The sequence below is a fragment of the Bufo gargarizans genome, chromosome 2, assembly GCF_014858855.1.
Source record: "Bufo gargarizans isolate SCDJY-AF-19 chromosome 2, ASM1485885v1, whole genome shotgun sequence".
Classification (NCBI taxonomy): domain Eukaryota; kingdom Metazoa; phylum Chordata; class Amphibia; order Anura; family Bufonidae; genus Bufo; species Bufo gargarizans.
In genome coordinates this window covers 140,206,112-140,233,068 of record NC_058081.1, presented here as the reverse complement: position 1 = coordinate 140,233,068, position 26,957 = coordinate 140,206,112, and the positions used below count along the sequence as shown (strand labels likewise).

The 26,957-nt window shown below is 41.7% G+C and overlaps 1 protein-coding gene across 2 annotated transcripts in view; it reads right to left on the bottom strand.

Moving 5' to 3' along the window:
* The window catches only part of LOC122927568 (aminopeptidase N-like), a 107,137-nt gene extending 80,243 nt beyond the window's left edge, over positions 1-26,894 (bottom strand). Inside the window, exon 1 of one of the 2 annotated variants that reach the window (XM_044279512.1) lies at positions 26,669-26,894. The gene's annotated coding sequence lies outside the window, so the exon portion shown is untranslated. Of the gene's footprint in view, positions 1-10,885; positions 10,959-26,668 lie in introns of those variants that run through there. The other variant, XM_044279513.1, reaches the window with a different exon arrangement.
* Positions 26,895-26,957: the final 63 nt, after the last annotated feature.

Sequence of the window (26,957 nt, the reverse complement as noted above, 5' to 3'; positions counted from 1 at the left end):
TATGACCCATTGGAATGGTGCGGAAATGAGGCGTTATCCTGATAACTTCTCCACACTTGGGGGGAGGGGAGGGGGGGATGTTTTCTTTTGTTTTTGTTTTGAACATTTTTTAAACAGAAAATGAGTAGTGGCATGTCTACGATGTATCCTAGATTTCTGATGTCATTATGCTTCACAAATGCAACTGTAACATGTATCTATTCTTCAATAAAGAGATAATTAAAAAAAGATACTCTTTTCCTTTAATATTTATTAGAGATAAGACATATACAATAAAAATACAGTTCAGCAATAAATTTATATTTTTCTTTATTTTAATTATCCTCTTCCTAACCTCAAGGAATGACCCCCTACGCCTTCACCCCTACCTATACCCCCTAACCCCTTCTCTCTGAACAGTTCAGGGATTTAAAAATAAAAAATATAAATAAACCTCTCCCTCCTTTCTCTTTTTACTATCATCTTTTCCTCTTCAGACAAAATAAATAATCCTTTTTCATTTTATTCCCCTTCTCACTTTTTTGCACCAAAACCTTTTTATACATATATAGATAAAAAAAAAATTCCCAGGCCTTCCATAATACCTTACTTAACTGCATTTTATTTTGCCTATTATACCATCACTTCTCCATAAATCTATTCATAGTCATAATAGATATCCTCTATTCCTGAAAATTTGGGATCTCAGGGCGCATCCATCTTCTTGCCATAAGCAAGTGGGCATAGAAAAAACATTTATAAATCAATTGTGCTTTTGTGGTATATCTCCTAATATGCATAACATAATATATTTTTCTAATTTACATTCATATATATCTCCTATAATGTCAGTTAAATTATCCCAGAATGGCAAGTTTTTTAAGCAGCTCCACCACATATGGATAATATCTGCTTCTAATATTCCACATCTGGGACAGACCCTAGGTGTATTAGTATTTAACTTATGCAACCATCTAGGTGTAAGATATAATTGAGGGAGCACCGTGAATTGCGTTTCTCTATATGATGGATTTCGAGTAAACTTTGAGTTTTTACAGAGTATATATCATTGCCTTATGGTCATTCAGCCTAAATCATTTTCCCAATGAATCTTGCTAATATGCTCTAAACTTTTATTCAATAATTCACTTAATCTAATATATAATCGTGATATTCATTTATGTTTACCTTTCCACCCAAAAATAAGGTTTATCAACTTGTGATTCTCAACTGTCAAATATATTACATTTTTAATGTCCTTATTTAGTGCCTGTAACTGTGAGCATCTGAATACCTCTCCTAATTTATTACTGGTCTGACCCAATAATATTTCCTTAGGTTTTAGATTATCATCTTGTAAAAAATTGCGAAATATACAACATCCCTCTCATAATCCAGTATTTAGCTAGATCTACATCAATTATGTGTCCCAATTTACCATTAAACCATAAAGGGGTGACACATAATGAGCCCGCTACTCCCATGATCTCCCTAAATTTTTCCCATGCCTTGACCATTCTCACAATAGGTATAGAGCCCATCCAATTCCTATCCATTTGAGACTCCATCTGACTCTAGCAATGCATATACACTCACCTAAAGAACTATTAGGAACACCATACTAATACGGTGTTGGACCCCCTTTTGCCTTCAGAACTGCCTTAATTCTACATGGCATTGATTCAACAAGGTGCTGATAGCATTCTTTAGAAATGTTGGCCCATATTGATAGGATAGCATCTTGCAGTTGATGGAGATTTGAGGGATGCACACCCAGGGCACGAAGCTCCCTTTCCACCACATCCCAAAGATGCTCTATTGGGTTGAGATCTGGTGACTGTGGGGGCCATTTTAGTACAGTGAACTCATTGTCATGTTCAAGAAACCAATTTGAAATGATTCAAGCTTTGTGACATGGTGCATTATCCTGCTGGAAGTAGCCATCAGAGGATGGGTACATGGTGGTCATGAAGGGATGGACATGGTCAGAAACAATGCTCAGGTAGCCTGTGGCATTTAAACGATGGCCAATTGGCACTAAGGGGCCTAAAGTGTGGCCAGAAAACATCCCCCACACCATTACACCACCACCACCAGCCTGCACAGTGGCAACAAGGCATGATGGATACATGTTCTCATTCTGTTTACGCCAAATTCAGACTTTACCATTTGAATGTAGCAACAGAAATCGAGACTCATCAGACCAGGCAACAATATTTGTAGTGGAGATGAGTGGTACCCGGTGGGGTCTTCTGCTGTTGTAGCCCCTCCGCCTCAAGGCTGTGCGTGTTGTGGCTTCACAAATGCTTTGCTGCATACCTCGGTTGTAACGAGTGGTTATTTCAGTCAACGTTGCTCTTCTATCAGCTTGAATCAGTCGGCCCATTCTCCTCTGACCTCCAGCATCAACAAGGCATTTTCGCCCACAGGACTGCCGCATACTGGATGTTTTTCCCTTTTCACACCATTCTTTGTAAACCCTAGAAATGGTTGTGCGTGAAAATCCCAGTAACTGAGCAGATTGTGAAATACTCAGACCGGCCCGTCTTGCACCAACAACCATGCCACGTTCAAAATTGCTTAAATCACCTTTCTTTCCCATTCTGACATTCAGTTTGGAGTTCAGGAGATTGTCTTGACCAGGACCACAATCCTACATGCATTGAAGCAACTGCCATGTGATTGGTTGACTAGATAATCGCATTAATGAGAAATAGAACAGGTGTTCCTAATAATTCTTTAGGTGAGTGTATATTTAGCATAGGTTCCTCACTCTTTTCCACTGAAAAACACTGAAAATCAAACTGTTCGGATTTCATGCCGTACAATAATAGATGCTAAAAATATATATCTTAACATTAGAAACCTCCAATCTGCCTCTATCATATGGAGGAGTTAAATAGGATAACTTATTTCTCACTCTTCCTCCAGCCCAAATTAATTCATTAAACATATTTTCGATGGTTTTAAATATATATATATATATATGTACAAAATAATATTTATCATTGATGTTTGCACACTTACACAGAGAATGCTATCAATCACTGATAACACTTCTCCAGGTACAGCTATCAGTGACTGACAACTATCTATGTATACACACTTACACAGAGAATGCTATCAATCACCAATAACACCTCCCCTGTGTACAGCTATCAGTGACTGACAACTATCTATATATACAAACTTACATAGAGAATGCTATCAATCACTGATAACACCTCCCCTGTGTACATCTATCAGTGAGTGACAGCTATCTATGTATACACACTTACACAGAGAATGTTATCAATCACTGATAACACCTCCCCCATGTACAGCTATCAGTGACTGACAGCTATCTATGTGTACACACTTACACAGAGAATGTTATCATTTACTGATAACACCTTCCCCGTGTACATCTATCAGTGACTGACAGCTATCTATGTGTACACACTTACACAGAGAATGTTATCAATCACTGATAACACCTCCCCCGTCTACAGCTATCAGTGACTGACAGCTACCTATGTTTACACACTATCACGAACCAGCAGGTGTGAACCCACTGTTCCACGTGTCCTACCTCCTCTGAGGGCGTTGTCTAAGTGAACCCCTAGTTCTTCACAGTACCCCTGATGGTGGGGAAAGACTTTCCCGAGGGGAACACCAGGTTGTTACCCCTTGAGAAGGATTGGCACACGAGGCAGCTGGTCCAGATGGACCAGGAGGTACCTGAGCAAGTTACCAGAGGTATAGACATAGTCAGCAGCCCAAGTCGTAACCAGGAGTAACAGTGCCAGACTGAAGGATGAGACAGAGACAAAGTAAAACAAGCAATAGGTCAGGGCAGGCAGCACAAGTACAGGTCAGGCAATCTGGGTTGGCAACAGGAGAGTCAAGGCAAGCAGGCGGGGATCAAACAGGTAGCGGAGTCCAAAAACACAAGTGCTGGTCAGGTAAACTGGAACACAAGCAGAGATAACAGCAACCTTTGCATGACACAAGGACCTTGATGTTTAGGCATCTGGGAAGTGGGGTGGACCACTTATATAGGTGCAGGAGGGCTAGGATTGGTCAGCAAGGTCACATGAGCTAACCCATATCCCAGCCCTAAAGGAAGTGCTATAGGGAACAAGCTGAAGGCAAGCTGTGCTCAGGGCTGGAAGGAAACCACGGAGTGGATTCCAGGACAGACAATGCCTGCAAGGACAGAGCCCAAGACTGCAGTGGTGAATAGGGAACAGTGGCGACAGATCACCTCTGAACGCGGAGCCTGGAAAAGCGGCGGTAAGTAGGGGAATATTGGCGGATAGCCGCTGTTACACACTTACACAGAGAATGCTATCAATCACTGATAACACCTCCCCCGTGTACAACTATGAGTGACTGACAGCTATCTATGTATACCCGCTTACACAGAGAATACTATCAATCACTGATAACACCTCTCCCATGTACACATATATAGAAATCCGCAGCACTCACCAGTTGAATAGAAAAATCTTGTTACTTTATTTAGACCGGCAGCATAAAAACAGCAACATTTCGACCACCTCTGGTCTTTCTCAAGCAGTGAAATCCCAATACAAAATGTGCCTTAAATAGTGTATTTGTGGGTGTGTATAGCACCTTCCCAAAGTAGGAAGTGAAAAAACAATACCATCACATATACAGTTGCAAGAAAAAGTATGTGAACCCTTTGGAATGATATGGATTTCTGCACAAATTGGTCATAAAATGTGATCTGATCTTCATCTAAGTCACAGCAATAGACAATCACAGTCTGCTGACACTAATAACACACAAATTATTAATTGTTACCATGTTTTTATTGAACACACCATGTAAACATTCACAGTGCAAGTGGGAAAAGTATGTGAACCCCTAGACTAATGACATCTCCAAGAGCTAATCTATCAGTGTACACATTTACACAGAGAATGCTATCAATCACTAATTACACCTCCCCCTTGTACAGCTATCAGTGACAGACAGCTATGTGTACACAGTTACACAGAGAATACTATCAATCACTGATAACACCGCCTCCATGTACAATTATCAGTGACTGACATCTATCTATGTATATACACTTACACAGATAATGCTATCAATCACTGATAACACCTCCCCCGTGTACAACTATCAGTGACTGACAGCTATGTATACACATATACCAATCACTGATAACACCTCCCCCATGTACAACTATCAGTGACTGACAGCTATGTATACACATATACCAATCACTGATAACACCTCCCCCATGTACAACTATCAGTGACTGACAGCTATCTATGTGTACACACTAGCTATCTAAATGTACACATTTACACAGATAATGCAAACATCCAAAGGACCAGCTTATGGGTTTCAAACCAAGAAAATGCTATGCTATTATCTTAGCTTTAGTTCATTTGGGATGTTTTGCTGCAATGGGATCCTTATCATCCTCCTTTGTTTTTACTTTTACCACAGCAAACAGGCATGCATAACTTTTTCAGTCAGGCCATGACTGCAACCTGCGAAAGTCCCCAGTTATTCAATTAGAGTGTCACAAATTATGCTCAATGCAATGGTCTTCTGTGGGCATCCTTATCTAGGCCTATAAAGAGAACAAAAGAGCTGTCATAGTGTTATTCTAAATTCTACACCTACTATTACCGTGAGGATTACTATTCAGATAACATCTCCTTACAGCAGCAGTAAACTGACAATAAATGACCTATCTATGTAGGATGTCCTCCTACAGAAGGACAATATTTTGCATTTCATTTTCCATGTAGTAGTGCCAGAATGAAAAAGAAAATAAAAAACTATGAATATGGAGTTTTTTAAAATATTCCTTTTTCATGGAAGCGTCCCTTTAAATTCCTATGGTCCTCAAGGCCAAACTTAACTGGATCCTGACGGGATTAATGCATATAAGGCTTCCTCTAATTGCAAAGATCTGTGTTGATCAATGTATTTGTAATATTTCTCTATAGCTTGTGAATTGTCTGACCAATGCCCTATAAAACACTGGGGGTCATTTATTAAGGGGCTTGTGATTATTTTAGTTGAAAAAATAGTCACAAGTTAATTTTTTAACTGACCGTGTGACAATATTTAGTCACACGGCCAGTTTCACACTGTGGGTGTGATGGGACAGAGCAGGGAGTGTCAGGGCCGTGTCGGGGATGTGAATCCAGCCCGGCAAATTTACCAACATTTATCCCTGGAAACAACCGCCAAGTCTGCAGTGAGAATGTAACACTAAGCACAAACACAGGGAATTCATCTGACTAGAACGTGCAATGGCAGCAGAAAATTAAAACCAGATCCTCATATATAAACACATATTTAGAATCCAGGATAGAATAGTTATGGGAAATTACACAATACGCAGCCTGTGCACAATAATAATCTGCCATATGTAACTGTGCCAACTGGATTGCATTTCCTCCACTACTACTGAGGCCAGAGGGGCGCTGGATTTCAAGAAGGGGATGATTATTGCAAGCATCAGGCTTGAAACAATGTACTACATCCATATAAAAAATTTAGTTGCCTGTCCAAGCAATGGGTGCATTGCTCTTTCTTTGAAGTTGAGAAAAAACACACGTGATTGAGTCCTTACAAACTTCTTAGCAGATGTGGGAAGATGCAGATATTTAGAATAATTTTTCTGCAAACATCTGCAACTATTACGGTATGGCCACACAGACAGATTTCCTGACGTTTTGGAAGCAAAAAACTGAGAGTGGATCATAAAAGTTAAGAAAATATAAAGGACAGATACAAGTTCTCTTTTTAAATTCACTCCAGATTTTCGCTACCAAAACTGCATCAGGAAAGCTGACCATGAGGCTGTAACCTAAGGGTATACTCAAACTTGTGCCACTGAATTCTATTCCATACATCTGAATAGAGTTTATTTTTATTTTTTTTGCAGGAAGCATGTGGATATCTACCGTACTTTCAGTTAAATGGGGCAGTTGATGTAACAAATCTGTTGCGTGCAAATATACCCTTAGGCTATAGCCACACAGCACAGATATGCTGCAGAATCGTGGATGGAAAATCTGCATCATTTGCAGTAGTTACAAAGTGAATGAGACTGTACCAAACCTGATCCACAAACTGTCTAAAACATCTGTGCAGATCCCACAGCGGAACTGACCTGCAGTGTAATTTTATTTTTTTCAGTTTTATTTTAATTGACTTTTGTCTAGAATAATACAAATAGAAAAAAAACGTATGGGATCAACATCAAAATCCAAAATATCTAATAGTTTCAAATATCAGAGGAAAGAGAAAGGCTTGATATCTCCCATCAGTATAAAATCAAATTATTTTTTTTTAAAGGAAAAAGGTAACAGTTATTGTAGATGAAGTACAAATTTACTGTATCCCAATAGACACTGAGCCGAGCCTGGATATTACACTGGATAGAGTGTGCCATGTTGTCCCAGGGAGTCCACAATTTTGAGAACTTATCAACAGAATGATGGATCAAAGCCGTGAGGTATTCCATAGAGTATAAGTCCTGGATCCCAGCATATAAATCCGATTGTGAAGAAGGGGTCTGCCGCTTCAAAAATAAGGCAATTAAGCATTTTGCCGACATCAGCAGATGGAGGAGTAGCCTGGCACAAACCCCCCAAAGCCTCTAGGTGGCACATTCAGAATGTACGTCAAGGGATCAAGGTCGAAAGTTCCCAAATACCAATTGTATCATTAAAGCCACCTCTTGCCAAATGAGGTCATTGGGTACGTCCAGTATCTGTGATAGAATGAGCAACCCAAGGATGAACATCTCCAGCAAATATCTGGAATCACCTCCCAGTCCCATTATCAATTCCGATGTATGATACCAGGTCGTTAAAATCATTATTTGCTTTTCCTTATAAATAGTGCATATTGAGCTCTTGAGCGACCTAGACCATATTCCCTTCCACACCTCTGGCGATATTTCCTTGCCCAACCTCCTTTCCCATCATAACATGTTAGGATGTTTATAATCAGAAGGATCGGCATGCAAGTTCAGCATCTTATAAATATAGGAAATGAGACCCTTTGACGAAGGTCCTCCCAAACACACCCACTCAAATGAGGTAAGGGAGGGCATATCCATAGACCCTAATGAGGAGCAATAGTAGTGAACTATTTGACTATAGGGCTGGTTTCACACGGGGGCGTTGCGGGAAAAGATGCGGGTGCGTTGCGGGAACATGCGCGATTTTTCCACGTGAGTGTGAAACATTGTAATGCGTTTTGCACGCGCGTGAGAAAAATTGGCATGCTTGATACCCAAACTTGAACTTCTTCACAGAAGTTTGGGTTTGGGTTAGGTGTTCTGTAGATTGTATTATTTTCCCTTATAACATGGTTATAATGGAAAATAACAGCATTCTTGATACAGAATGCATAGTACAATAGGGCTGGAGGGGTTAATAAAAAATAATAATAATTTTCCACTTGTTCGCGCAGCCCGGCTTCTCTTCTGTCTTCTTTCTTCAGGATCTGGGTAAAGGACCTGTGGTGATGTCACTGCGCTCATCACATGGTCCATCACATGATCCAGCACCATGGTGATGATCATGTGATGGACCATGTGATGAGCGCAGAGACGTCACCACAGGTCCTTTTCCTCACAGATGAAGGCAGAAGAGAAGCCGGGCTGCGCAAACAAGTTGATTAAAGTGAGTTGCATTTTTTATTTTATTTTTTTAAACCCTCCAGCCGTATTATACTATGCTACTATGCTACTATTATGGATGCTTGCGATTTTCACACAGCCCCATTCACTTCTATGGGGCTTGCATTGTGTGAAAAACGCACAAAATAGAACATGCTGCGATTTTCACGCAATGCACAAGTGATGCGTGAAAATCACCGTTCATGTGAACAGCCCCATAGAAATGAATGGGTCTGGATTCAGTGCGGGTGCAATGCGTTCACCTCACGCATTGCACCCGCGCGGAAATCTCGCCCGTGTGAAAGAGGCCTAAGGAAAAGCAGCATTTCAGAGAATTGGATATTTGTCTATTCATTTTCCAAAAGGGAGTAATATACCCGTCGAGAGGTCAAATAAATCTACAAAACGGAAAAGCCCGGCAGTAAGCCAAGGCCGTACTGTGGGTGAAGACATCCTCTCACTGGATGAAATGTGAGCTGGCGGACCCCATATCATGGAGCCTGGATAGATTGGGGCAGACCAAAGGCGCTCCACCTCAGTCCACCTATTATATGAAACTAAAGTAGACCAAGAGGCAATATGCCTTAGATGAACCTGCAGTGTACAGTACATTTTAAATCCATAGCATATCAATTTATGTTGTGGATTTTCTCTGCAGATTTCAAGATTTGCAATGTATAAAGTAAATTCTGCAGCAAACGCAGCAATGAAATAAGCGCACATATGGATTGTGCTGCAGATTTGTTGCTCCACAGTGGAAATTCCATTCCAGACAATGGGGGTCATTTATCAAAGACCAGAGTTTTATGCCAGTTTGTGTCTTTTTTTACATACATTTCTGGCATAAGGGGTCATATTAAATAACTCCTAGTGTACTTGTGTAGACCAAATGCACATGATACATATTACGTGTGTATTTTCCACATAAATGAGGTTTTCAAAATCTCATGTACACAGTGTGGGAATTTTCCACACAGAAATTGACCTCTGGCATGAATTTTCTAAATCCACAGCATGTCAATAGTATGGCTTTTCAGTGCAGATTTCACCCGTTCTGGAGCAAATCCACATCAAAATCTGCAAGTACCACATGTAGTTTTTGATGCGGATTTCTTGCAGAAATGCAGTGAAATCTGCACAACGTTCTACGCTGAATAATTTATACTGCAGTGTACATATACACCTAGGTTTATTTCATGCAACATTTCTTTTCAGTGTGTGTACGCTTGTACGAAATACTTTTATGCTTGTACAAAGTACTTTTAATTTTAATTGTTTTTATAGTGTTTTTACAAGCTTTTTTTACTTTGGCTCTTTGAAGTCCAATGGGATAAATGCTATAAAAAAAATCTATCATAATCAGAATGTGCTGCAAATGAGTGCACAGTGTGGACAGGCAGCAGGGAAAGCAAGTACGATGCTTGGCTATATAATTACGGTAGTGTTCTAACCAGTAGGATGAAAGAGCTCCGGATCCTGCTGTATGTGGTGCTAGTGAGACCACATCTGGAATACAGTGTCCAGTTCTAGAGAGTGACCTACAAAATGGATAGATACAATGGAACGGGCGGCCCGATGCGCATAGCATCATAATAACCTATGATGCTGTGTGCTCCAGTGTGCACAATGTATGCCGCTCTGGGACATATTGCCCGCTGAAGGACCGTATGTCTCGCATGAGCCCTAAAAAGTATACTATAAGGGCAGACTAGATGGAACAGGTAGTCTTTTTCTGCCGTCAATCTTCTAAGTTTATATGTTAAAAAGAAAACAAAAAGCCCATAACACTTTTGAATAATTTGCTTCAGATTTTAACATCTGGCAGCAGCTTTTTTGACCCAAAAAACATGGTTAAAAGCTCCATCAAAAATAACACAAAAAACAATACAAAACTTTCTATGTGATTTCAGCCTTAGACACCTTTATAAAATGTAGCTTTAGCGTTGTTGCTCCATTAAGAGTGAATGTACAAATCATTTTCCCTTGTTGCACTAGATATACTCCTGCCTCTGACAAGACATTAACCGGCTGTGATGAATCTAAATGATTATTTACAATATCCAACTCTGCTTATTATGGACCTAATAACTGAATATTTTTATTAATAAATTCAGGCGTTTTGCTAAACTGTACGTTACTTTTGTGTCACATATTGATCAGGAAACATATGTTATTACATTTGTATGACAGCAGCAGGTATATAGCAATGTGCTTTCGATCCCAGAAGTAACTTCTTACCTTAATCATGCCCTGAACTGTTGCCAGTAATAGATTCTCCTGCCAGCTGTGCTTGCCTGCTTCATGGTTTGCTACACTCATTTTATAGCAACGTGTGCGCTGAGATTTACGTGTACACATATTTGCATAACAATTATCATACGTTTTTGGCACATCCCCTTCCAGCTCAACCAGATTAATTTTTCAGCTGCTAATTAACAATACTGTTGCAATACAGCACAATACTGAATTGTTGTATGCTGCATACATACACGTTTGGCGGCCAAGTCCAACACCTTGAAGGTCAAATCAACAAATATGTTATATTCAAAAAGCATGGTGAATGTAACTAGAGATGAGCGAATTTTTAAAAAATTCGATTAGGCCTGTTCGCCGAATTTTTCGGACAAATTGGGTTTGATCCGAATTTATTCGCACCAAATCACTTGAAAAAAACGGCTATTTCCTGGCTGCAGAGAGCCTTTATAGGGGTGTAGAACACTGTGCCTTGCAGTAACACACATAAGGAGTCTGCTGTGGTAGTGAAATGATACTATTAGTCCGTATGACATGCAGATGACAGGCGTCGCACTTTGAATGACTGCACACTTCACTTATTAGGGCAGTCACGGGGCCAAAACTGACCAAATAACGCAAGTATGAACTTGGCCTTATAGGTCTATGTTAGCATCAAGAAGAAGCGCACTCCTTTTACACCATCGTCAGCTGATTCCACATAGAAGTCTACACAACCTGTTCTATTAAACACTTATACAAGTAGAGCCCCTCTGACAGAGTGGAGATGGTGTCAGCAGTAAGTTTTTGTTGACGTCACAGATTATTTTGCCCTTCCTCTGATCCGTCAGAACAATAACCCCCAAAAAACGGTTCCTGTCTGTGGAGCATCTGCCTTCACTTAGTCAGCATTTGGTCAGTAATCCATCAGTATTACTAACGGCAAAAAAACAGTAGTGGATCCAAAACAGAGATGACACGTGAATGGAATATTTGCATGTCTTCTGTGTTTTGTACCCACTCCTGCTTTTGGCTACCAAATCACAAGCTAATTCTGATGGGACCATACAGGCCTTACAGCTGCTACACAGACAGGGTCCGTTGTGCGTCTCATTTTTACTTCCTTCTGACATATCAGAAGGGTCAAATAAATGATGATGTCAGCCAGGTTGAAAGCCAAAATAGTGGGCCAGTCATGAAGTGGGGAGGGTGGGAACAGCATGAGAAGTCCACAGAGTGGTCCTATGACATAGTGGTGAGGTGGAAGCAGCATGAGGAGACCACAGAGTGGCCCAATGACAGAGTCTGGAGGTGGCTGCAGCATCAGAAGACCACAGAGTGGCAAGGTGACATAGTGTGGAGGTGGCAGCAGCACGAGGAGACCACAGAGTGGCAAGGTGACATAGTGTGGAGGTGGCAGCAGTACCAGGAGGCCAGAGAGTGCAAAGGTGACAGTGCGGAGGTTGCAGCAGCATCAGGAGGCCACAGAGTGGCAAGGTGACATAGTGTGGAGGTGGCAGCAGCATGAGCAGACCACAGAGTGGCAAGGTGACATAGTGTAGAGGTGGCAGCAGCATCAGGAGGCAAGGTGACAGAGTGGGGAGGTGGGTGGCAATAACTGTACCAGCTGAAGATGGTGGGTGAAAGAAGGAGCACTAGGCATCAGATGTGTGGCATCAGGCGGGTGGCAGCATCAGAATAGTAGCTGAGGCAGGTAGCCAGAAGAAACCGGTCTCTTTTGTCAAAGTGTTGGTGTCACACCATGGATGATCTAGTCTGATGCATCAGGCATTGGTGGGTGGAAATCCTGGCTGATCCATGCCTGATTCATCAAGGTCAGTCTCATCAAGGCGAGGTCTTCTTGGGGTAACTATGGCCCCCCGCCGCACTAAACGCCCGCTCTGATGCGACACTACTGGCCGGGCAGGACAGTTTTTCCAGGGCAAACTCAGCCAGTTGCGGCCACAAATGCAGTTTGGCTGCCCAGTAGTCCACCGGATCTTCTATGACGGCTGGCAGGGTACACTCCAAGTATGCCACCACCAGCTGCTCTATGTCTAGCTGCTGGTGAGTAGTTTCTTTACTATGCGGGTGAAGAAAGCTGCTCATTAGCTACTCTAGACTCAGGCTGCTGCTGATAGAGCTGGTACTGCTCCTGCTACCCCACCCCTCCCCAGCAGCCATGGCAGTGGTATGTGAGCACAGATGGCCCCCCCGGTCAGACCTGCAAGAGGATGGACGATGGCGTAGATACAATATAGGGGTGTGGAGTAATTGTGGTCCACCATTTTTCGATACTTCTGAACGGGAAGAATTCCAAGTGCTTGCTACCATCCATATAATGCCACCAATCCTTTCATACACCTATACATACCCCCAGTTCATCATCACACCATCTTAAACCCCAATACAACACTTTTCCACATCAGGTACCAGCGATCTGACACCTCCTCACAAGCACTTTGAATTCTCCCTGCTCAGACACAGCGCTCATCACCAGTGACTGGATACCCTCCCTGCAAGCGCTGTGTGTTCTGCCTCCACTTACACACAGCGCTCATTCAGCATATGACCGCTGTGTGTTCTTTCCCCACTTACACACGGCTCTCATTCAGTATATGACTATAAAAATATATTTTTTATTTTGCCACTATTACACGACAAAAAGGGCTTTAGAACATATAACTGCACCGTTTAACAGCAAATATATTTTACTTTTGCCACTAATAAACGCCAAAAAGGGCTTTAGAATTAGAACATATAACTGCACCGCTTAACGGCAAATATATTTTTATTTTGCCACTATTACATGACAAAAAGGGCTGTAATTTTCTCACTTTACCACACAACTGCAAATACTTTTTTTGTGCCACTAATACACGCAAAAAAGGGCTTTAGCATATATAACTGCACTGCTGAAGGCAAATAGGCCCTTATTTTTTTCCACTTATACGTGCCACAGAAGACTTTGGAACATATAACTGCACCGCTGAACGGCAAATAAATTTTACTTTTGCCACTAATACACGCCAAAATGGGCTGTAATTTTCACCACACAATGGCTAATAAGCCCTTTTTTCCCACTAACAGAAGCCAAAAAATGCTTTAGAACATATAACTGCACCGCACAAGGGCCAATAAGACAAATAAATATTTCCTTGTAATAAACCCTGTTAATGGCTGTATCAAACAACACTTGCACCCCAATAACAAGAATGCTTTGCTGGAATCACAGAGCTGTATAATGGCAATTTGGATCCGCAGTCAGTGCAGCAAGGTGTAATAGGATTGTTCCTATTACCCAGGTTGTAACCTCACCTACTGAACCCTGTTCAACATAAATGCTGTGGAATGATTCCTCCCTATCCTTTCCTTGCAGCTTGAATAATCTTTCCCTACACTTGTAAATCGTTTTTTTAGCCCAATGAAGTCTTTCCTAGCACTGTCCCTAGCGCCTGCTGATGTATCTCCCTGCACTACGTACACAGGAAAATGGCAGAATCCAAGATGGCTGAGGCTATTTAAAGGGCTGTTACGGCACAGGGCTGGCTGGCTGCTGGTTGGCTGCATGCATGGCATTATGGGTTATCCCGCCTTCCCAGAGTTCCTTGCTTCATGTCTTCACACGTGGCATTTTAGGAAAAAATTTGATTTGTTACCGCGAAGAGTGAGGAAATTCGGCTTCGGTGTGAATCAGATTTCTCCTGAAATTCGGATCGAATTCCACTTTGGAGTCCAGAGACTGAGGAGGCTCACTCACATGAAAAGGTGTTATTCATCTGCACTCTGCTGTACTTGTAGTATATGGGTTCTCTTTTGCGCAGTAGCTCTCATATATAACATTGCTATCAATAACTTGGTTTCTGCCTAAATGATCAATGAATTTTGAAGAAACTTTTGATATGTCAACATATGGAAGGAGTCTGAGAGCTGAGGCCCCCACTAATAGCTAGAAGACAGAGAAAGAAGTGTTCACATACCCTGTAATGTGTTCTCTCTCCTCGCTGCAGGAGATGGGCTAAATAGAAATTCTATGGGCCTGTCTCAATCCCTTAAGGGTTGCACTCTGAAATGGGTTGCAGCTAAGGAGTGGCAGCTCTATTTGTTAGTATTAGGGGGTGGTGCTACTTCTGTAAGGTGGGTGTAGCTCCCTACCTTACACCCATTATTCAGTACAAAGAATTAGCCATAGTGGTCCTGCAAGTGCTGCACCTCTTTGGTTGTTTATAGAGACACAGCAGCTTGTCATGGTACTGAAGCTTCTCCCTTTCAAGTGAATGATACACTTCCCTAAGATGGCGCTATCAATAACAGCACACTGTAATACTCCACATTTACTAAGCCTGTTGCCCTTTTTCCTGCCTATGCAGTGGCCCGCAGGGGAGAGCAGAGAGGATAGGAGTGGTTGTTGCAATAATAAAGGTAGCAGTTACGATGGCAGTCTTTACTGACACTCCCCTGGGCTGTGCAGTGATGCAAAGGGCACACTTTCTCTTCACTTCGGGGCATGCCCTAGTTTGGGGTTCCTGCCTGGTGTTAGAGAGGGTGCCCTTGGTGAAGATAAGTTTTGAGGTGCAAGGCAGGGTTCCCTAAAGTGTGAGGCAATGATGAGGACAGTTTAGCAGTAGAACTGTGCTTTCTCTGGCAAATACATTTTGAATACAGTGTTCATGGCAGTTGTCACAATTCAGTCTTTGCATGGACCGGCAGATGTTACACAGCTTTGCAATTGCACAGTTCTTACAGTTCTCATCGCTGCAAAGGTAGTTAACAGGCCAATTTTCCTTTGATTCTTTACTCACAATGTGGCACTACAGCTTTTCTCTGCGGGATGTAGTCCTTAGCAGATCCTCCATCTGCATCTAAAGTATGTACAGGCTACCCAAGTCTTTCATCTCCTGGACAAGTTAACTGCAAAGTCAATATGTTTCTCAAAAAAGTTATCTCCACAGTCTCAACTTTGCATGCACACTTTTCTCTTTTTCTCACCTTAAGCTAGTTTAGGGCTTTCTCTTCACATCTTTAGCTCCTCTAGCTGGTTCTTTCCCAGGCCTGTTTCCTGTTTTTGCTTACTACACTGTCTTAGTCTCAACTCCACCTTATGGGGCTTGTGGAACTCCTTATGCAGGTCACATATTACATCTGGTGGCATCAGAGGCAGAGCTTGTTAGGAGCTCATTTGCATCCCTTTCTTCTCAGAATTCCAGAGGAACATGTATGGCCAATAAGTCTCCTCACGCCGATTAAGGCGCTCTCCCAAGGAAAGATAGTACCCCCCAAATCTTGACTTAGGCCTCTCACCCAGTTAAGTCAGTACTCTCTGCTCTGCACTGATGAGGGGCAATCACCTGAAACAGCTGTCTGCAGATGAGGTGCTGGCTTATTTAATATCAGAGTCATGTTTCAAGGCCTGTATAAAGGGTCAAACATTGACTTATAGAATAGCTGCCTTACATCTGGTAGCATTAGAGGCAGAGCTTGTTAGGAGCTCATTTGCATATCTTTCTTCGATTTCATACAGGAAATGTAAAAAATTTAATTTTAACCTTTTAATGTATATTAGCAGAAAAGGAAGCAGACCCACTTTTCTATGGGATTAGCCTGTAGTGGAGCAGCACTTGATTGTCGAGAAATGTTGTAAAGTAAGCAATGCAGATGACACAATCACAGGACACTGTAGTTGGGATTATTACATGTGTGCTATAGCTGACATGATTGTATGCTACTGTAGTTGACACTATCCCAGGTCATTTTGGTTGATATTAAGGTGTACTGTACTTGACACTATTGCATAGTACTGTGTCTGGCATTATTACAGGCGCACCTTAGCTGACACAATTGCAAGGCACTGTGGCTGTCAAAGTTTTTGCCTTTCGTTTCTGACCTACTCTCCTGATACATCCCCACATCTAATCTCCAATCCTCAAAGACCAAAGTGAAAAGAGAGTGAGACATTGTTACTGTACTTGTACTTTCTCAGCATCCCCTGACTAGCAGAGAAGATGTTGCAGTTTAGCAGTAGCCCATTGTGATGAAACCAACCTCGCCACTGGGTGGTGGAGAAGTCTGGCTACCAGCCTCTTGCCTCAGGATTATGGCCCATACTGACTTTGAAGAAAACAGACCGGCCGCACAGCTTAAATCTGTGGAACTGTTTTGGGCAGGAAAGCCATGCTTGCGGACGGCCAAATGTGACCATAGAATTCGGGAACCCCTGCTCGGATCTGGGTGATTTTTGGATATGTTGTTCACCCAGATCAGAGCTATCCATGGATGTATACATTATGGGGATATGTGTGGTTTTGAGGTGTTTTCTGTGTTTTGGGAAAAATGTGTGTTTTCTGCCTGTGAGTGATTAAGTTAGCCCATTATGTCTGGTAATTGTATCACAGGCAGAGCTCAATGCCAGTGTGTTTGTTGAATAGAGTTAGTTTTGTGTTTAAACTGTACAGGATTGGCTGCTATGTCATGTCCTCAGTATGGCATGTGTATATAAGTCAATGCTGTGTTTCAATAAAGAGTTCCTGTTTTACCCTTCATCATGCTGAGGCTGGTGTTTGGGTAACTGCTCGACACTGGGGATTTCTATACGCTGAAGATTTGCTATACTCCCCTGGCTATACTATTAGCTCTTGTAAGAGCTTTTCCTGCTCTCTGGATTTAGGAGAGGTTCACCCACTGGAGCCTGGAGCCTTGTCATAGGTTCAGGGTGGGTAGGAGACGGTGAGACCTCAAGCAAGCTTCGGAGGTTCGTGGGGTCTGCAGTGCTTATGTTGTCAAGTGGAGTGCTTGGAGTCCTCTGGAAGCACTAGGAGCATCATTCGACGGAGGTACCCGGTTGGGGGGTGCCAGGAGATCCGTTACACCCATACTAGGGTCCCTCCATATATCGGTGAAGAAGAGAGAGAGAGGCAAGACTGAGCAAGTGTATCCATCTTGGCACACTGAGATGGGTACAGAATTGCTGTTCAATAAAAGCAGCAGGTGGCACTATACCATGATTATTTCTGGAACATATGGGCATATACGTGTTTTACAATACATGTTTTTTTTTTATAAATGTAAATGCTAAAATGTTTATAATAATTGTATGGACTTTAAGGGGTTCTCTGGGAATATATTTTCCCAAATAGCTTTCATTAGTTATAATGGCTCATTTTGTCCAGGGGGCAATCCTTAGGAGAAATAAAATGGCCACCATCCTGCTAGCACACACAAAACCTGTCCTAATCACACAGAAGGACGAGTTACTTTACAACACTGAGGTGAAGAGCTGCCTCAGCCTCCTCTCCTTCTTGACAGGAATTATGATCCTGAATACAGATGATAAGATCTTCGGCTGAATCTCTGGAGGAATGGAGTTCATGAGGAGACAGCTGAAGTACAGAGGGGATGGACAGGACAGATTGTGGTAATGTGGGGCTTTGGTAATGGAGTCCGCATACAAGTGCTGCTGCTCATTACTACACCCCCACCCTCTCTGTACTTCATGCCTCCTCATAAATTTGTTTCCTACAGAGATTCAGCTGAAGATCTTATCATCTGTATTCAGGATCATAATCCTTGACAAGCAGAGCAGAGAGGGGGCTGACGGTGATACTTTCTCCTAATGATTGCTTGCTAAACAAAACAAGCCATTATAACTAATGAAAGGTATTTGGGAAAATATTTATAATAAAGTAATATTTAAGTATTTTCAGTTATTTTATTTTATGAATTCCCAGAGAAACATTTGGAAGGAGTTATGCCACCTGGAAATGTATGGAAGATCCACAAGATATGCTATAAATGTTCAATAGGTGCAGATTCTTGCTCTGGAATGGGGCTGCATTGCACCTGCACACCTCTCCCCATTCGCTTCAAAAGGACTTCAAAATAAAGCTGGGGCCCAGAGGAGGGACCCACACCTACTGAACACTTACAGCAGATTCTGTGGATATGCCATAAATGTCCTGGATGGAAAAACCCATTTAACTATAAATATTATTTGTGGGGCAACCCTTTTAAGTTTGGTTTGTGAGCAATGAGAAGGACTACTATGGGGCATTGCATTGCCATATCATTAGATAAACATTATGAGGGTTATTTATTAAGCCGTTTACTCCAGAATTCTGGCAAATGAGGTTTTGCGCACTGAAGGGGCAGTGCGCAAAACCTCATTTGCCAGAATTCTGGAGTAAACAGAAGTAGCACCACCTACAGATGTGGAGAAAACGTCTGGTGAGGATTTTAGAGCAGGTTTTTCAAAAGTTGCAAAATTGACTCAACTCCAGGCTCAGCCTGGATGATAAATTTGCTGGAAAAAAATTGTGGCACAATGTTGATGCAGAATGTCACATTTTAGGCCCCATCCCTTTTCAAGCAATTAAAAAAAAAAGTGTACAAACACCAAACTGAGCCAACATAGCAGCAATTTGCATCACTTTTTAGACAGAGTCTATGCACAGACACATTAGTAAATCTTCTCCAATGTACCTTATCTTTTCTCATTCTTTAAGGCAGTGTGTCGAAACTAATGTTTACCCCTAAAATTATTCCTCTAATTCTCACATGCATAGTGATGCCAAATATATGTACATTGTATAACATTTGATTTCGCGATAGTGGAGAAAAAAAAATAGATTCTGGGGAAGATTTATTAAACTGGTGTAAAGTAGAACTGGCTTAATTGCCCAAAGCAACCAGATTCCACCTTTCATTTTCCAAAGGAGCTGTGAGTAATGAAAGATATAATCTGATTGGTTAATATGGGCATATAAGCCGGTTCTACTTTTAATAAATCTCCCTTTATTTATATTTTTACATTTCTCTACTTTTCTTCAAGGGCCTTTCTCACCTTTTAGGTATTGATGACCCATCCTCCAGATAGGTCATCAGTTTAGAGGTACGCTTCGTAGGATCCTGGCATTCTTGGAAATACATTCAGTACTGTCCTGTGTGAACGAGGCTAACTATTTCATCAGTACTAGGCAGCCTACAAAAAATAGATGACACTAGAAAACTCAGAGCACATTTTAACAGTTGACCTTGCGGCACACAGCAGGACAGAGCTTCCATAGTGAGACACAGGCACTTCAGCAAAGGACTAAGTGAATGTTAGTACATTATTTTATTTGGTTGACTTCTGAAGACTTCAGCATCCTGCTGCTTTCCATCTGTTGTTGATCTATTCTGACTAGGACTTGTAGTTCTACAACAGCCACAGTTTGTCTAGTAACAGATGTGTTGCTATTGACTGATGAAATCCATAATAAATTGTGGAGTGAATTAAAACTTCAACAAGAAAATGAGTTGCTTGAAGTAATTTTGCATTGATAATAAATCAACTTTAGGTTAGAACACCACAATTTTTTTGGGGAAAAAATAAGGATGTGTGTCATGAAGTAAACGTCCATGCTTAAACTCTATTAGTGGGACCAAAAATGTGCCAACACAACATGCAGATGAAAATGCCAACCCTAAGAAGTCTATACAGGTGGCCCAACAGCCCTGATAGCACTGTCTCTAGACAGAGAATAGAGGAATGTTATCTTCATCTTTACTCCCACACCCAGGGAGGAGAACAGCACTCCATCAGCCCCATGAACCAACATGGGAACTGTGGCTCCATTCAGAGAGAGGACACTAAAGATCATGGGGTGCCCACAAACTTTCAGTAGTTTTTTTTTATTATCTAATCCACATTGCAAAACACCAATCACACACAACTTAATGCCAAATCACATCCTAAGGGCTCATGCACATGACTGTGAATGGCCCGGGAATCATGGTCCATGCGTCGGCCGCATCTCCCAGGGAAAACGCGACCATAATCCTCATTGCAAAGCTGGAATTGTACACAGCTTAATGCCAAATCACAGCCTTAGGGCTCATGCACATGACCGTGATCGGCTCAGGAAACACAGTCCTTGCGTCGGCAGCATCTCCCAGGGCGACCGCGGCACCCCAGACATTAAACCTCGTTGCAAAACCCAAATTGCACACAACTGCTGCTCCCCTGACATGAACCGACTGCATCATAGTGTTTTATGATAGTCAGTTCATATATGATCACAGGGCTATAGCAGTGTACACACATGGGGGATGTGAGTACACTGCAATAGCATCACAATCAAATAGAGACTGACTGTATCATAAATTACTGTGATACTTTTGGTGCAAATCAGGGGAGATGTGCTTGAGCCCTGCCCCTTACGCTGTTATTTGGTATTAAGTTGTGTGTGATTCGGGCTTTGCAACGAGGATTAGGGTTTAGGGGAGCCACGGTCAGCTTTGGAGATGCGGCTGTGTTTCCCAGGCTGATTACGGTAGTGTGCATTAGCCCTTAGATAATCAAAAAACAACAGTATAGCAAATTTTTGGGACACATGACCTGTATGTCAAGACTAAAAGCACAAAGCCATAGAGACAGTTGAAGGGAGATCATAATGACTTTGCTTGTGGGAAATGAAACTCATATCCAGGTGTGTTTTATCTTGATTAAACTATGAATTGCTCTGTAGAACATTCTCTGCAGTGACATCATGTTCTCCAGATAAAAATGATCTTTATACTGTTAACACTAGTAGATATTTTGTAGTATGTTTTATTACTATGCAGAGTGTGCAGTATAACATTATATTCAGTACACTATAAGGTGGATAATAAAATATTATTTCTTAGTATCTTTACATTCATATACAGACAGTTTAAATTGGAGGCTTCAAGAGGTTCAAAGGAAAAAGCTGTGAAAATCGTATTCAGCCAATGGTTAATTATGCTTTCTTTGTCCTAGTTATGTCATGATATATCGGCACATCCATTGTATACATAAAATGTCATATTTGCTATTTAGGCCTCTAGGGCAACTAGGGACAATAGCTTGGTGAACCACAATGCTAACCATACTTGTTTGTACAGTATATATCATGTATGTGATGACAACCTTTGACAGTCACTACATCTTGTACTACATGGCAATACCTAGAAAGTAAACTGATGCTTGAAAGTTTGTGAATTCTTCAGAATTTTCCATATTTTTGCCTAAATTTGACCTAAAACAATATCAGATTTTCAAACAAGTCATCATAACCAAATCAAAGAAATAAGTCAAAAAGATTAGACTTGGTCACTTATGTTTTGAGGAAAATGATTCAATTTCACATGTCTGTGAGTGGAAAAAGTATGTGATGCTTTGGTATAAGGAGATAAGATAATATGGAGAAATTAGAGTCAAATGTTTTTAGTCAATGGGATAACAATCAGGTGTGAGTGGACGGCCTGTTTTATTTAAAGGAAATGTGTCATCAGAAATATATTTTTAAAGAATTTTTGATGATGTTAATTTTCCATGTCAATATCTATATTTAAAGGGGTTTTCTCATCTCAGACAATGGGGGCATATCGCTAGGATATGCCCCCATTGTCTTATAGGTGCGGGTCTTACCGCTGGGACCCGCACCTATATTGAGAACAGAGCCCCAAAAGTAAAGGAAGGCGCACTGCGCATGCGCAGCCACCCTCCATTCGTTTCTATGGGGCTGCCGAAAATAGCCGAGCACTCCCATTCACTTCAATTGGAGAGGCAGGGATTAGCGCTTGGTGGTGGACGGACCCCGGGAAATCTGGGGTCCTCCAGCCACAGCGCTCCCTGCTCAGTTCTCGATATAGGTGCAGGTCCCAGCAGTGGGACCTGCACCTATCAGACAATGGGGGCATATCCTAGCGATATGCCCCCATTGTCTAATATGGGAATAGCCCTTTAATCAAAATATGGGAATAGCCCTTTAATCAAAAACCATAAAATCATGCAGTTTTCATACTGGCCACTAAGACTAATAGATGCCTCTTCTTGGTCTGTAGAGATCACATTACTGCAGCTACCTGCTTATCTGTCATTCTAATTCTGCCTGTAATGATATCACCTCTGCTTATACAAGATCCACCATTCACAGTAGGTGATATCACAGTTAAAAGTAGCCTAAATGCGGTTAAGAACTGCTCAAGCAAGATGGCGGCCTCCATAATCATGTTCAGAAAATAGAATAAAAAAATATGTATGTAATTAGAAAATAAAAACAGATTAGAAAAAAAGGATATGTGTCACTAAATGTATTTAACTGGCAGATAAGATTTTTGGTGACACATTTCTATTAAAGAACAGGCATCTATCAAAATCTGATATTCACACATGTTTTTGGCCGTGTATCATGGTATGAACAAAGAATATTTCTCTAGAGCCCAGAGGAAGAGTTATTCATGTTCTTCTGGCTAGAAAAAAGAAGTCTGGTCAAATCCACAGTCATACAGATGTCGTATAAATGGAGGAAACTCAATACCATGATTATCTTTACCAGCAGTGGTCAACCAAAAAAGATCATGTCAAGTGTAAGACATTAAATAGTTTGCAAGGTCACAAAGGAACCCAACATAACCTCTAAGCAACTAAAGGCCTTTGTCACGTTATGTTAATGTCCATGAGCCCACCATCAGGAGGATACTGAACAATGGTGTGCATGGCCAGTGATGGCCAGTTTGCTGTGTTCGCCAGCGAACACATGCGGGCTGCCATCTTAAATTACAAGTCCGGCGAGGCACAGGTAAGCCCTTACCTGTGCCTGCGCCGCGAGCTGGTCTGAAACAAATGCGGTCACCGGGAGCAGGCCGTTCTGAGAACGGCCGCCGGGGGCCTTCATCGTGCTGTTCTTGGAAGTGCCTGCTCCCGGTGACCGCATTTGTTTCAGACCGGCTTGCGGCGCAGGCACAGGTAAGGACTTACCTGTGCCTCGCCGGACTTGTGATTTAAGATGGCAGCTCGCATGTGTTCGCGGGCGGACACTGTAAACTGGCCATCACTGTGCATGGCAGGATTGCAAGAAGAAAGCCACTGCTCTAGAAAAAGAACATTGCTGCCCATCTGCAGTTTGCTAAAGATCACCTGGACAAGCCAGAAGGCTACTGGAGTAACAGTTTGTAGACGGATTAGACCAAAATAGAACTTTTTGGTTTAAACTATTATAGCCATCTCTTCAGGAGAATGTGCTCAATGCTTCAAGACAACAACCCTAAGGATACCAGGCATTCTAAAAAAGAATGGTTAAAGAAGAATAAAGTTAGGCCCCTTTCACACAAGCAAGTATTCCACGCGGGTGCAATGCGTGATGCGAACGCATTGCACCCGCACAGAATTCGGACCCATTAATTTCAATGGGGCTGTGTACATGTGTGTTGTTTTTCACGCATCACTTCTGCGTTGTGTGAAAATCACAGCATGTTCTATATTCTGCGATTTTCACTCAACGCTGACCCCATAGAAGTGAATGGAGCTGCTTGAAAATCGCACCCGCAAGCAAGTGCAGATGCGATGCGTTTTTCACGGATGGTTGCTAAGAGATGTTGTTTGTATGCATTCAGCTTTTTATCACGTGCCTGCAAAACGCATCAAAACGCATTTCACCGGCGCGATAACAACTGAACGCGATCGCAGGCAAAACTGAATGACTTTGCCTGTGAAATCATGCATTTTTCACTGAACGCATTTGCAACGCATCCAGACCTAATCCGTACACACTCGTCTGCAAGGGGCCTTAAAGTTTTGGAATGGCCAAGCCCTGATCTTATCCAATAGAAATTTTGTGGAAGGACCTGAAGCAAGCAGTACATGGGAGGAAATCCTCCAACATAACCAAGGTGAAGCAGTTTTGTACAGAGGAATGGCCTAAAATTCTTCCAAGCCGATGTGCAGGACTAATCGGCAAGTATCAGAAAGATTTAGTTGCAGTTATAGCTGCACAAGGGGGTCACACCAGCTACTGACGGCAAAGGTTCACAAACTTTTGCCACACAGACATATGATATATATTCCTCAATAAATAATATTAATAGTAATATTTTTTACTCATTTGTTTGATTTAGCTATCTTTATCTACTTTCATGACTTGTGTGAAAATCTGATATAGTTTTAGGTCAAATTTATGCAGAAATGTATACAATTCGGAAGGGTTCACAAACTTTCAAGCATCATTATATCCTAATACAATATGATTAGGACAAGTGTGTACATACCATAGAGGCAGAGCATGCAGATGGAAAGTTGAAGCCCATTTTAGAATGGTCTTGTCCCTTTCAGTGGGTTGTGAGAACCTACACAGGGACGTGGTCTCCACAAGTGCAGCAGTAGCTCACATTTCCATGAAGTCTCAGGAACTACAAACTGGGACCCTTCTGCTGTTTGACAGCTGGGTGCCGCCGTCTGCTGGTGCAGTGCTGCAGCGTCAGTGGTCGCCATGTGGTGCCGCACCAAATTAGAGTAGATCCCACTCGACGTTGGTGTGGTGAGTGAGCTTATGCATTTTGATTAACACATATACTAATTCCTCATGTACAGTATGTATTTCGGGGGCTGTATACTATTTATTACACTGAGAAGCAACGTTAATTGTGCTGAGAAGCATTTATAGATCGATCCATGTTTTTCTCTCTTTTTTGGAATATTTCATTAGTGTCTTTCCTTCTCCCATGATATCAGCACTCCTCACATTTAGCCCAGGGGATTTTAATTAGGAGACTGCATAAGGGTTAATAAATTCCCACCAGTCCTCAATTGGCGTTCCTGAAAGCATATGGAAAGGTGAACTTTTGACATCTGTTCACATGGTGCAGTACTGCGTAGTTGCCATTGTTGATGTTGTGCTGTGCTGGCGGGTTGGTGGGACCCAGTGCCAGGGTGGCTTTGTCTAGCAGCAGGGGTGCTGTTTGACTGCTGGGTCCTGCTGCCTGCTGGTGCAGTGCTGCAGCGTCGGTGTTTGCCGCATGGTGCCGCACCAAATTATAGTAGGTCCCACTCGAGGAGGCAACCTTGGCGTGGTGAGGGGGCTTATGCATTTTGATCAAAACGTATACCTCATGTACAGACCTTATATCAGGGGCTGTATACTATTTATTAGGGTGAGAAGCCATTATAGATGAATGCATAGCATGTGGGTGTGCGATCCATGTTTTTATCTTTTTTGGGGATAATTCTACCAAATTTTTATCTGTGCTTGTGGCACCCTGTTTTTTTATGTATGCCAATGAAGTATGTAATAACAAAGTGTTATTGAAAAACTGAATACTATTTTTGTAACTACAGTACCGTATATTTAGATGTAAAACAGTTAACTTACTGAACATGATAGTAAGATAGATAGACACAGTGAGTCCATAAAAAATTGCAGCACCACGGGATGAGATAAATGGAAGTGAAGTTTATTCACCCAGCGTGACGTTTCAGACCCCTGATCTCATTCGGTGGTCCTGAGATTTGATTATGTATTATATTATTTAGATCCCTGATGAGGGTAATAATCGCTGGCACACCTTCAGTTCTTTTGGGGATTCTGCATTGTAAACCAATTAGGGACACGGAGTTATGTGAGAAAATACATTTGGTACAGGGTTATGGAACATGTATAAAAGTAAAGAGGAATAAAAAATGTAAAAAAAACTATAACAGATAATCACAGTGATGAAATGTGACTTTGCACAGTCTGTATAAGAGCCTGTAAATAGAGACCTGAGAGCATATCTAATATTTTACTTTTCCATATTCTTCCTTGAAATATTTTTGCATTGTGTGAACTTCTCAGCATTTTGTTTTAGGCTGCCATGGAGTTGAAAAATCATTAACTCATGGTACGCTGCCCTTGACAGGGTAATAGACTGTGGGAATGAAGAGATATGTCAAAGAACCTGTGACTCCTATGCCTGAGAAGAATCCTTGATTGTATTCTGCAGAGCTGGAAACATAAAACCACAAGAGATATCACTCACCTTTGCCTATTCATTGCACAGATTCACGAACTTAGAGAACTTTTGCTGTGTCCCATAAGTCGCAGTGTCCAGAAAAAAGTTTCTCTTCGGTCTGTGAAAGGTTCAATTTATGGATCCAGAGTGACATTTGTCATTGTCCTAACTTCTGCAACGTAGTAGTCCTCCCACACAGACACACACTCTACACAGTGTGAGGATGACTGTTCTATTACACCAAATACGTTCAACTTCTTCCTCTCACTCACTCTCTCAAAATTAGAAACAGGGTAGGCAGAATTTCTCCCAACAT